General features: G+C 39.1%; 1 protein-coding gene and 1 non-coding gene across 2 annotated transcripts in view; one reads left to right on the top strand and one right to left on the bottom strand.

The window, feature by feature from the left end:
- Positions 1-12,980, bottom strand: part of MAP3K5 (mitogen-activated protein kinase kinase kinase 5) — a 228,197-nt gene that overhangs the window by 165,002 nt on the left and 50,215 nt on the right. The window lies entirely within an intron of this gene.
- Positions 3,926-3,997, top strand: TRNAW-CCA. Its single transcript has one exon. It is a non-coding gene; the product is annotated as a tRNA-Trp (tRNA).

Genomic DNA, 12,980 nt, shown 5'->3' on the forward strand with positions numbered 1-12,980 from the left:
ACACCAAGGTAACATAAACTTGGAACCAAAATTTGACAGTGTCACAAAAATAAAATTCAGATTAGTTTCAAATTCATTTATATATACAGACAGAAACATGAAAGAAAAATGCGTAAAATGTATCAAGCACTATATACTATAAGAACACTAGATCATGGATTTAAAATTTATTTGGGGAATGCAAGGATGGCTCAGTGGAAAAAAACTCATCAGTGTTCCCAAAGATGTCCTTAGTACTTTATGTAAAATTCAGAATCCACTTTTCATTAAAAATAACTGCAAAATGAAAATATAAGGGAACATCTTTAAATTGAAAAAATAATATATATTTCATAACAGCTTTGTACTTATAGGTATTCCCATGAAAATCAGGAAAAAGACAAGGCTGTCAACTATTCTTACTACCAGTACACCATCTGAAAATCCTAACTGATGCAATAAAACTTAATGAAGTATGGACATATAATTCTATAAAATAACTATCATTACTTGCAGATATTATGATTACCAACCAAAAAACCACAATAGAATCAATTAAACAACTATTATAAGTATTAATACAATTTAACAAGATGTCAAGGTGCAAAATTATGAAAACCAACAGCTTCCTTTAAAATCATAATAAGCTTCTGGAAAATATAATAAATAGATGCTACTCAAAATTAAAACAAAATTAACATATAACAAATTTAACAAGTGATACTAATTTGTTTAAAATATGTGCAATATGTGATAGATGAAAGGTTAATATCTTTATTGTTATCTCTCATATCTTTATCAGTTCAGTTCAGTTGCTCAGTCATGTCCAACTATTTGCGACCTCATGGACTGCAGCACGCCAGGCCTCCCTGTCCATCACCAACTCCCAGAGTCTACCCAAACCCATGTCCATTGAGTCAGTGATGCCATCCAACCATCTCATCCTCTGTTGTCCCCTCCTCCTCCCACCTTCAATCTTTCCCAGCATCAGGGTCTTTTCAAATGAGTCAGCTCTTCGCATAAGGTGGCCAAAGTATTGGAGTTTTAGCTTCAACATCAGTCCTTCCAACGAACACTCAGGACTGATCTCCTTTAGGATGGACTGGTTGGATCTCCTTGCAATCCAAGGGACTCTCAAGAGTCTTTTCCAACACCACAGTTCAAAAGCATCAATTTATCTCTTATTGGTCAATTTAAAACAAATAAGCAACCATAAAACATTACATTATAGAAAATTAGGCTGTGGACATAGGCAGGTAAAATCACAAAAGTGTAACTAAAACGGCAACATCACATATAAAACTATTCTATATTTCACTCCTAATAAATGAACACTGCTGCTACCGCTGCTAAGTCACTTCAGTCGTGTCCGACTCTGTAAGACCCCACAAACGGCAGCCCACCAGGCTCCCCCATCTCTGGGATTCTCCAGGCAAGAACACTGGAGTGGGTTGCCATTGCCTTCTCCAAATGAACACTAAACCAATAAAAAGTTTTTTTCCTATCAAGGAGCTGAAGATATTTCAAAATACCCAATGAAGATGCAGAGAAATGGTATTCTTACACGCTATGGGGAAGTGTAAACTCTTTAGGAGATCTTGAGTCCTTAAAATTATGCATATTCTTTGACTCAATAATTCCATTCCTAAGAATTTATCCTGAGAAAATTCCTATACATATGGCAGATTTACTTGTAAGTATATCCACTGAAATATTATTTTTGCAGTAACAATGGAAAAATGCCTAAATATTCATTATTAGAAAAATGACCACACATACACACACACAAACACACACACTATATTTAGGAAAAAAGTAAAACATATACATTATAATGTATACCATACACATTAAAACATAATGTATACATTATCATCAATTGATTATTATATATATTCTATATGTATAGATGTACACAAAAAAGTTTTGGAAAGTTGTACAGCAAAATATAAACTGTGATAACAATTGTGTAATGAAATTATGCCTTATCTTTTCCTCTTTATGCTTTCTATATCTTGTACAATTTCTATTATGAACACTGATTACTTTTGTAATTTGGGAACGCACCAAAATATAAAAAGAACATTGAAGACCTGCGTGCAACCAAAGTGCAACCCTCTTATAAAAGGAACACAGACCCTCAAGAGGTTGTTTGATACAGCCGGCCTTATCTAATGAATATGAAATTAGAGTCTACATTCTGTGAAGGAGAAATAAATCAGATCAAATGAAAGCTAAAGACCCAGAAGATTTAGTGAGGTTATAAAAGGGGAGGGCAAATCAAAGGAGCTTCAAAAGATACTTTCCAAGGCTAGCCATAACTTCAAGGCTCTCTAATAGAAATAGAGAGTTTTCTTCTGGGGTCCTTAACATTTCTACAACAAAAATCAACACATGAAAAAAATGAGTCACTGCATCCCACCCACATGGCCCATCTGCCTCAGGCACCCACTCGGCTTCCTCCTCCCACAGATGTCAGCCACTCACAGTCAGCCACACGCATTAAAATCAAGAGACAGCATACAGTATGGCTGAGAGAAACGAAATAAAACAGCTGCTGATGAGAAAACAAAGGAGAGATAGCAAAGAAAAATACTAAGTAGTGACAATGGCGGCGGGGGGCGGGAAATGGATTCTTTCCAGAGAACTGATTCGTGGAATTTGTTGCTAAAATAAAGTAGAAATGCTGCAGAAGGCTTTCAGATTAAGAGAGAAATGAGCCATGTAAAATAAATGGTACAAGTAGACTAAAGTATATTCATTATATCTGAACATGGAAACAGGAACAGACCATGTGGGATGCAATATACAACATTAAAAATGCTTATTTGTGTAGTAATTTTAAAATACCATAAGATAGTGTGATAACAGAGGAAGGCATTCTTCCTACTTCAAATTCAGTCAAGTGATTTGTTCTAATGTATTTGTATTTTTTTCTTAATATATTTTAAAAATTTCCATAACATAAAATTCACTCTTTCATCTTCTTTGGTAACATGTTCAAAGCACATGCCTCCCTCCCCTTTTTATTGTTGAGTTTGTTTTCTTAATGTGAGTTTTGTCTGTTTTTATATTGATATTTTTCCTTTGCCAGATATGTGATTTACAAATACTTTTTCCCTGTTTGTGACCTGCCTCTTCATTCTGTTAAATGTCTTTAGGAGAGAGGAAAATTTTAACTTTAAGGCCAATTTACCGATTTTTTCTAATATGGATTGTGCTTTAGGTGTGGTATCTGAAAAAAATCTTTGCCTAACCCAAGTCACAAAAGTTTTCTCTTATGTTTTCTACTGAAAGTGCTATACCTTTTATACCTTACATTGAAGCTTATGATCCATTTTGATTTTCTCTTCCAAAACTTTTTGGATGTTCTATTCTGTTCCATTGATCTATGTATTTACTTTTTGTGAATACAGATGTTTCTCAATTTACAATGAGGTTATGTCCAGAAAAACACATTGTAAGTTGAAAATACTGTAAATTTAAATAATTTAATACATTTAACCTACCAAACATCATAGTTTAGCCCAGCCTGCCTTCAATGTGCTCAGAACACTTATACTAGCCTATAGTTGGGCAAAATTATCTAATGCAAAGCCTATTTTATATTAAAGTCCTGAATATCTCATATGATTTATCAAATAGTGTACTAAAAGTGAAAATGGAATCTGTATGGGTACAGAACAGTTGTAAGTGTATTGGTTGTTTCTCCTCCTGATTGCCTGGCTGACTGAGAGCTTTGGCTCTCTGCCCAGCATCACAACTGAGAATGTATCACTAAGCTGGGAAAAGATCATAATTCAAAATTCAAAGTATGGGTTCTACTGAATGGGTATCATTTTTGCGCCATCAAAGCAAAAAAAAATCATAAACTGAACCATTGCAAGTCGGGGACCGTCTGTGCTATATATACACTGTTTTGTCAGTGGGAGCTTTATGGTGGGCTTCCCTGGTGGCTCAGAGGTTAAAGCGTCTGCCTCCAATGCGGGAGACCCAGGTTCGATCCCTGGGTCGGGAAGATCCCCTGGAGAAGGAAATGGTAACCCACTCCAGTATGCTTGCCTGGAGAATCCCATGGACGGAGGAGCCTGGTGGGCTACAGTCCATGGGGTTTCAAAGAGTCGGACACAACTGAGCGACTTCACTTCACTTCTTCACTAGAATCAAGCAGTGTGAGTTCTCCCACTCTTCTGGTTTCGAAATTGTTGTAGCTATTTTAGTTCTTCTACTTTCTTTCCTACATAGATTTTAGAATCAATTGATAGTTAAAAGCTATCCACTGAGAGCTACAAAAATTTCTCCCAGAATTTTGATTAGGATTAAATGGCACCCCACTCCAGTACTCTTGCCTGGAAAATCCCATGGATGCAGGAGCCTGGTGGGCTGCAGTCCATGGGGTCGCTAAGAGTTGGACACGACTGAGTGACTTCACTTTCACTTTTCACTTTCATGCATTGGAGAAGGAAATGGCAACCCACTCCAGTGTTCTTGCCTGGAGAATCCCAGGGACGGTGGAGCCTGGTGGGCTGCCGTCTCTGGGGTTGCACAGACTCGGACACGACTGAAGCGACTTAGCAGCAGCAGCAGCATGATGACTACAGGGCTTCCCAGGTAAAGAACCTGCCTGACAATGCAGGAGACATAAGAGACTCGGGTTTGAGCCCTGGGTTGGGAAGATCCCCTGGAGTGGGCATGGCAACCTGCACCAGTATTCTTGTCTGGAGAATCCCATGGACACAGGAGCCTGTGGGCTATAGTCCATCGGGTTGCAAAGTGTCAGACACAACTGAAGAGAAGGAGCACCCACTCACGATGACTATGGGTCATTTCAGAGAGAACTAGCATCTTAACAATACTGAGTGTTTCAATGCATGGCTAGGCATACCTCTCCACTTATTCAAGTCTTTGATTTTGTTCATCAATATTTCGTAATTTTCAACAGACAGTTCCTATACATACTTTGTTAAATTATACCTAAATGTTTCCTTTTGGGGTACTATCATAGATGTACTCTTTTTAAAATTTCAAATCCCAGTTGTTCATTGTAGTATATAAAACAATAGCAGATTTTTGTATACTGACCTTGTATCCTGAGACTTTACTAAATTAACTTATTAGTTCAAGAAGCATTTGGCGGAGGGGCATGTGTTTGGGGATTTTCTACATGGGCCATTATATCATCTATAACTAGAAGTGGTTTTACTCTTCCTTTCCAATCTGTATGTCTTTCCTGGTTTTTGTTTTCTTGTTGTTTTTTGTTTTGCCTTGTTATAGTGGCTATGCCTTCCAGCTACACAGCAGTTTTTACACGATAATATTTCATTATCTAATTAAAGAACATATCTTATTATGGCTACCTTCTGACTCTGATGCATATCTTCTCAAAAGTAATCAAAGAAACAGGTGAAAATTATCTTCCTCATGAAATCATCCTAAGACATGCTAAAAATGCACAAGATGATATAATTATTACAAACTACACAAACACCTTGCTGTTGTTCAGTCACTAAGTCATACCCAACTCTTTGCAACCCCATGGACTGCAGTACGCCAGGATTCCCTGTCCTTCAGTATCTCCCAGAGTTTGCTCAAATTCATGTGTATTCAGTCAACAATGCCATCCAAACATCTCATCCTCTGTCGTCCCCTTCTCCTGCCTTCAATCTTTCCCAGCATCAAGATCTTCTCCAATGAGTCAGCTCTCCGCATCAGGTGACCAAAATAACAAACACTTGATACTCCACAATTCTTGAGACCCACTTATATGAGGTACAATTTATCCATTTTATTTTACAAACACGTATTTAGTAATTACATGTGTCAGACATCATATGCTTTTCAAGTACTAAATTACTTAATCTTCATAATCCCCCTTTGGTGGTAGGTACTGTTATTGTTTCAGGACATTGAGGTAGAGAAGATAAAAACAATCGGCCCAAATCAGTCTGAAAATGCTAGCACCATGATTCAAAACCAAGCAATCTTGCTGGAAAATCCATGCCCTTAATTCTTAAATGAGCCACATACTACATTTATGGGATATGGAGGTTCCAAAGATCAGGACATGAATGGAAAGCAAAAAATAGATCTGGAGACTGATGCATATACTCTTGTAGTATGTTTCATGAGTAAATGCACTTAATAATTGTCTAATTGAGTTTCTATGGTAATATTGTGAGTAAAACTGCCACATTTCACATTTCAAAATTTAAGGCTAAGTCAGTCATTTAAAAATGTGCCTCTTACAACTTTACATGAGGTGTAGTTTCTTTCCTTGTTCCAATTCAATTAATGCTAAATGGAGCATCTAATTAGGTTTGCCAGGAGTTTATTAAAGCATAATAAATTTCTAGAACAATCACATAAAACTGTTGTGCCTAATCGCATTTCAGTCAGCAAATGGAAGTGGTTCATAGTCTCTGTTACTTTTTGTATTCAATTTTTCCATGATAATGCCATATCTGTTAAATATCTCACAAAAGCTGCCTCTGCTTGTAAAACATAGCACTGAAGGAAAGACATTAATATTTACTTTTTATCTATTCAGTTTTTTTCCTTGGTCTCAGGATGACTGATGAAAAATCAAGAGCCCAGTAGTGATTCAGCTTATTCTATAGTCTACAAGGTGCTCTAACATTCCATAATTACTGGAAACTTCCCAAGTTATCACACAGAACTACCCATCCACTCATGATGGATTAATCCCTGCAGTGATCCATTAATTCCAATTTAATTAAAGAAATGTCCTGAGTATCTATTATATAAAAGTTTCCTTGGTGAGATGGATGACAGAAATCTATGTGGGTGAGGCATCAGCTGTTAATGGAGTCAGAAAGTGGAGGACTTCAAAGTGCAGATGAAAAACAGCAGCCCTGGCACATCAAAGGCATTTTGGAGGAAGCCAAGGAAAGGAAGGGTACCGGGCTTGGTTGAGAAATTCAGAAAATTGCAACAGAAAACTAAGTCGAGGACTTCCCTGGCGGTCCAATGGCTAAGATTCCATTCTCTCAATGCAGGGGGCCAGGGTTCGATCCCTGGTCAGGGAACTAGATCTCATGTGCCACAGCTAAACAATTTCACGTGCCACAACTAAGACCTGGCACAGCTGACACAAAAAACACCTCCATCAATCCCAATAGGGTCCTCAGTGGGTGAACCAAGAGAGAGTCTCTAAAGAGCAGACACTAACCCCCAAGTGATCATCCCTTCCTAATTCTTCAGGGAACCATAATCTGCATTCCACAGGTTTTTCTTTCATGAATGAATAAGGGCTACCTGCAAGTGATCTACAACATGAAAATTACTAAAATGGTACTCAGAGCCTAAAAGTAGTGCCCAGTAGAGTCTCCTGAAGGTTCTAAGTTAGTTTTCTAAAGTCTGGTAGGGATACAATGTTGAGAGATTGCAAAACTCCTTCTGTACAACTGAAACTGTTGAGATTTTCAGGCAGGACAGAAGAATAATCCATTATCATTATTGTTTTGAATGGGTCATGGTTTGGAAATTCCTGTTATAAATTACTACACATTTAGTTTCATCAGCATCCTTTTATTTTCTTGTATGGTGTTTGGTTAACTCTACAGTGTATAATGATACATATCTGTATTAACAACAGATTTGGGCCCACAATTTCCTCATCCCTAAACTATAATAAATACATGTATAGTGATTCAAACATGAATCATTCATATATTGCTCAAGCAAATGTATATATAATCTCCCCACTCCAGCACTAATTTGCTTATTTGATTATTATACTGAGGTAGTGCAGGTTTTTTGAACCTGAAAGGTGAAGGCTGCAAAGTAAGTGATCTGAGGGACACTGTGCACTTCCAGAGATTGATCTTTCAAAAATGCTGGGAATCATGGCACCTACCAAAGGAAGGGAAGGGAGGGCGGGAGGGGGCGAGGAGAGGAAAAGGGAGAAAGAAGCCTGCAGAGGAAGAAAGAAACAGGAGAGAAAGAAAGGGAGGAAGGAGGAGAAGAGAAACAGGAAAAGAAGGAGGGAGCAGAACCAAACCAAATTGGTGGTATAAGAACTATTTTAAGTCCCCCTGCCCAGGCAATAGCTGCTAGAGCTCAGTTCATGATGGGCCAGCTTCAGAGAATGTGAGGGGGAAAAGCACACATCTGCAGACTGGCGGGACCTAGAATCACAGCTCTCTGTTAGGAGGAGATGCTGCCTCAGAAAAGCACACCACAAAGCTGAAAGATGGAAGGGAAGCCTCCTCATCTCCCATGGCCTTGAGACGAGTCATGATATGCAAAACGCAAGCAGGCTGAGTCGTGATTTCCAGTGTCTGAATCCTGATTAGGTTTCTGGCTGGATAACATTAGACACCTCAAATTCTCCAAGCTTTGGTGTCCTTAACTGTAAATTGAGGATAGTAACACAGGTATTTACCACACAAAGCTGTTGTGTGGGTTATGTGTACACCAGGCACAGGAAACTCTTAATACATGGCCATTATATGGAGCCACTATAGGAAACGTTCATCGGAAGCCCTTTGAGAAATTTATCATAAAAATGTTATTGAAGACAATGTGAATAGGTAATTCAATACCACCTGGTGAAACTTCAGGTAAATAATTACTCATAGAAATGAGGTTGAAATCAAATTATGAGGCATAGAAAGTCAACATAAAGAATTCTGACTTGATTTTTGTAATCAATGGTGATCCATCCATGCCCATAAGTTTTGAGAAGTGGTGCAGCAGGATCAAAGTTTGTAAGGATCAACCTAGAATGTGTAGATGGATGAGTATCAAAAGAAACTAGAAGGTAGGAGACAAGTTAAGGAGTCATTCAAGGGACAGTGTACCCCCAAACTGATGTAGACAGAACACGGTGGGCAATCATGGTAGAAGGGAAGCTTTCAAGATTTGGTGGACGCAGGATAATCAAAGAAAGACTTAAAAATGATTCTGTTTCAAACTTGAACGGTTAAGACTGATGACTTGACATTAACACAACAAATGACAAGAGGAAGAGGCACTTTTCTGGCAGGAACTTATCTTTAAATTGGAACACCCTAAACATTGTGTTTGTATGTGTGTGTGTGTACTTGATACCTGTCATTTTATATCTAAGCACAAAGATCAGAATCAGACAGAGATTTTAAGAGTCAGAATGATGAGGGAGAGTTAAAGCAGAATTGTAGATGAGATTGTCAACTTAGTACAGAAAGAAATGACAAGGCATCTTCGACTCTGGAAATCCGTTCCTCATTATATACTCAACAGAAACACAAACAGATGTTCACCAAAAGATCTATAATCGATATTCATTAACAGCAGTATTGGTAAACCATCAATAGTAGAATCATGTGTGCTCTATATAGACAATGAATACTATACAAAAATGACAATTTAAAAATCTATAACCACATATGACAACATGGCTGAACCTCACCGACTGTTAGAAGAAAGAATCCAGACACCAAAGAGAGAGGTTTATTCTTCTTGATGCGGTTCATATTAGGTTCACAAATGTGATCATTCAAAATAGTGAATTCTTTGGTAGAGGCAAATGCTAAAAGTGGGTCTGCTGGAGAGCTGATCAGAGTCTCCTTCTTGATCTAAGTCTTGTTTACTCATGCATGTTCACTGTGGTCAATAATTTTATCAAGAATGTCCAAAGAGGCCGTCTATGGGGTCACACAGAGTCGGACACGACTGAAGCGACTTAGCAGCAGCAGTAACAGCAGCAATCTTAACAAATTACCACAAACTCAGTCCCTTAAGAACAACAGAAATTTATTCTTTCACATTTCTGGAGGCTGAAAGTTCAAACTCAAAGTGTCAGCAGAATCAAGGTCAGGCTTCCTCAGAGGCTCCAGGGCAGAAAGTGTTTCTTGCCTCTTTTGCAACCTAGAATTTTGCACATTCCTTGCCTTGTGCTGCGTGTGCCTGCGGCGTCGACTGCCCCCGCTTCTCTCCCTCCTGAGAGCCCACGTGATGGCATTCATGGCCTACCAGATAAGCCAGGGTCATCTCATCTCAAAACCCTTAATCACATCTGCAATCAAATTTTCCAAATAAAGCAGTATTCACCAGTTTCATTTTGACACAGACGTTGGAGCGTAGGGGTGAGGTCATTTTTCAGCCCACCACAGGAATTATAAAGAAGCCACAGGATGGGAAAGGTGAGAGATGCTGAGTAAGACCAGAACTAAAGGTGCTGAGTAAGAGCTGAGGAAATGGTGGGAACAAGCACAGACATTCTCCAGCAACAAAGAGGATTAACACTCACGAAGGTCTACAGGAGGGATTTTTACATTCAATAAGGAAACCTAGACATCAGACAACAACTGAAGGGGTTCTGAAAGCGAAAGGTGTTTAGTTTTAGGACGGTGCACTTAAACATTAGTAGAAAGGTTAAGATTTTAAAGAGGGGAGCTAATTAGTGGAGACTGCCTCTATATTCTTGGATAAGACAGATGGGAGGGGATCAAAGATGAAGGGGAAAAGTCAACCTTGGAAAAAAGGAGGGATAACTTTAAAAACAAGAAAAAGGGAAGTGATACAAAACAAAGGCTGAGAAATGATAAAAGTAGAAGGAAGAATACTGTGATCTTTCAACTTAGGTGATGGCTCTTTTAGGATAGAGCCGGGGTGCTGGTGGCCAACAGAGAAGACAGACCATCTAGGGACGGCAAGAACAAGCCTGCACCCTGTGGACAGCTCGTGTAACGTGCCAGGAGGCAGCACTACCTCTGCTCTCCAAAGTCAGGACTCCAGTACATTTCTTTTTTGGGAGGAATTTTCGTCACTTGTGATAGTAAGAATGCTATTACAGCTAAGGAGCAGGATATGAACCCAAGCATTATAAGAACCAAAGAATTCTATTTCTTTGCTTACTATCTGCTGCCTAAAATGTAGTAAAGGAGTATTGGATGAAAAGAGGGATGCCGAAGAATAGAGTTCAATTTGAACCTGCTTACTGTGCATGTGTGTGCAAAGTCACTTCAGTCGTGTCCAGCTCTGCGACCCTATGGACTGTAGCCCACCAGACTCCTCTACCCATGGGATTCTCCATGCAAGAATACTGGAGAGGGTTGCCCTGCCCTCTTCCAGGGGATTCCTGACCCAGGAATCAAACTCAGGTCTCCTGCATTGCAGGCAGATTCTTTACCATCTGAACCACCAGGGAAGCCTTCTGCTCACTAGCTATAGACAAAAACCTTAACCAGACATTAAAATCTCAGTCTTACAAATGCATATTCTTGGTCACAAGGAAGACTGGCCTAATGAAGAATCCTTCCTTCCTATTAAAGAGGAATTTCAAACAAACAATATTTTGATGGTGGTTTGGTAATTGTTACTAAGTCATTCGTTGTGTGCTCAGTCAGTTGTGTCCCATTCCTTTGCAACTTCGTGGACTGTAGCCAGCCAGCCAGCCTGCTCTGTCCATGGGATTTTCCCAGCAAGAATACGGGAGTGGGTTGCCATTTCCTGCTCCAGGGAATCGTCCCCACCCAGGGATCGAACCTATACCTACTGCATCCTCTGCACTGGCAGGGGGATTCTTTACCACTGAGCCACCTGGAAAGGAAGTGTTACTAAGGCAGCCCTGTAAGTACTCTAACTCCATTCAGTCTTGAAGTGAATCTTTCACTATCAGTGCACAGACCAAGGAAGGTAGATAAGTCACAATTTTTATCTTTGATGAGTGGCAAATACTTTATCAAATGATACTTCCTGCTCACAGGTATGTCAATAACCTATATAATTTTGCTTATTAAGTGAAAGTCACTCAGTTGTGTCTGACTCTTTGCGACACCATGGACTATACAGTCCATGGAATTTTCCAGGCCAGAATACTGGAATGGGTAGCCGTTCCCTTTTCCAGGGTTTCTTTCCAACCCAGGGATCAAACCCAGGTTTCCTGCATTGCAGGTGGATTCTTTACCAGCTGAGCCACTAGGGAAGCCAATTTTATTAAAGAAATACAAATAGGTGCTACATCAAAAAGTATTAACTCTCCAAGCTAAAAAAGGGTCCAGTTTATAAGTCAAGAATTTATTTTTTAATGTTACAGCAATAACAAGCAAGTTGGCCAATGATCCATAAAGAGTATGCTATATAAGAAAAGTATGAGTCAAAATTAAATCTAAAGTTATTGATGTGACAGGCCTTATGGCATCTGATAAGCAGAAATGGAAAACGAGGCTGCTTTGATGGTTAAAATGTCTATGTCACCACTGAAAACTATTTTTCTCCTTGAAATTATTCTATTTCCTGAAGCTATATTGGGTTTAAGGGTCTATCATCACAAATTTAGATCTCTATAAACTCACTGTAGGTACTAAATTTCAGTCCTGAAGTAATCCATCTGTTTTCATTACAGGCTGAAAGAGCTATTCAGAAAAATGTGAACAGCCTTTTTTGGAGTTTAGTTTTTATGGTGGTTTCAGTACATGCCATTTTTTTAGGTCTCTCATATTTAATTCTAATTAAATCTTCATAGCTGTCTGCATTTATGCTTCAGTGAAGTTCCCAAGCACACAGCATTGCCCTCTGTCACTGTAAGGCTCTTACAAGAGTCATCCTTGCCCATCAGATTAATTGGCACTGGCATTAAGTTGTGTAACTTTACAAGAGTCCATTTATGATCAGTTTTGAAAAAAATCCGATTGTTCCTCACAGATATGCATCCTGAGTGACATCCTCTTCCCTAATTATTTTATACCTTTATGACTTTTTCACACGGAGACAAGAGACAGCGGACAAAGAACACCTGAATATTACCTTACATGGTTCTAAAGCAAAAATGACTGTGGCGATGGCATTCGCGTTTGAGGCTGTTCTGATTCAGAGGAGGCTTGTCTCACTCTGTGGAGGGCAACAGCTGTAGGATATGTGTGCCAGATCTACAGAAACAACAACAGTGGTTGAAGCAGGGCAACGCAGGCATGCAATCCACAGAATTCAGACTCTGGAAAATTCTACAGGGAAAATGACCTGGTTTCCTCAACAGAAACATTACAGGAGGCGAGGCA

Source organism: Oryx dammah, unplaced genomic scaffold (assembly GCF_014754425.2).
Source record: "Oryx dammah isolate SB20612 unplaced genomic scaffold, SCBI_Odam_1.1 HiC_scaffold_4, whole genome shotgun sequence".
NCBI lineage: Eukaryota > Metazoa > Chordata > Mammalia > Artiodactyla > Bovidae > Oryx > Oryx dammah.